Source organism: Marmota flaviventris, chromosome 10 (assembly GCF_047511675.1).
Source record: "Marmota flaviventris isolate mMarFla1 chromosome 10, mMarFla1.hap1, whole genome shotgun sequence".
NCBI lineage: Eukaryota > Metazoa > Chordata > Mammalia > Rodentia > Sciuridae > Marmota > Marmota flaviventris.
The window spans coordinates 8,107,638-8,108,325 of NC_092507.1; positions in this window are offsets into that span (position 1 = coordinate 8,107,638).

The window sequence follows — 688 nt, forward strand, 5'->3', positions numbered from 1 at the left end:
CATGAGGCCCCTGCCTGGAGCTGGCGGTTGCTGAAGGTTCCTGGCACTGCAGGGCCTTCTGAAGGGACATTAGTTGAGGGGAAGTTCCCTTTCACTCTTGGAAGGAAACCGATTGGCTCAGGAGAACAAGTGGCAAAACTGGCCTCTAAGCCAGGAAGTGTAGAATGATTTCTTTACAGATTTCTCTATAACTCCAAACCATTCATCTTTCACTTAAAAAGTAGATGACTCAGAATGGCCCACCATCCTTTGACTTCTGAGAATTTCGGTATGCCCTTTCCTTCCTCCCTCCCTTCCTAGGCCCTCAGGAGTGGATAAGGGTGTGAATGGTGGGCTTCCCTGCCCTTCCACCCGCATTCCCTTGACCCAAACACCCGTCTCCCAGGCCACGAACTTGGGGTATCATGCTTGAGTTCACTGTCATACATGCTGTATCTGTCATTGTCTAAATCTGTGGAGGCCCTGACCTTTGTTCACCTCCTTCTCGGCCTTCAGTGACTCCCCCAGGCAGCCCCCAGAGTGACTTTTGTGTCTAGAGCTCAGCTCCTGCTTTCTGCTCACAGCGCTGCGGTGGCTCTGGGTTCCACCTGGGTCGAGGCCGACATCCTTACCCTGGCCCTCCAGATCCAGCCCTCCACGCCCTTGCCCCTCTGTTTGGCCACACATGTTTTGTTGTCCTTGCAATTGC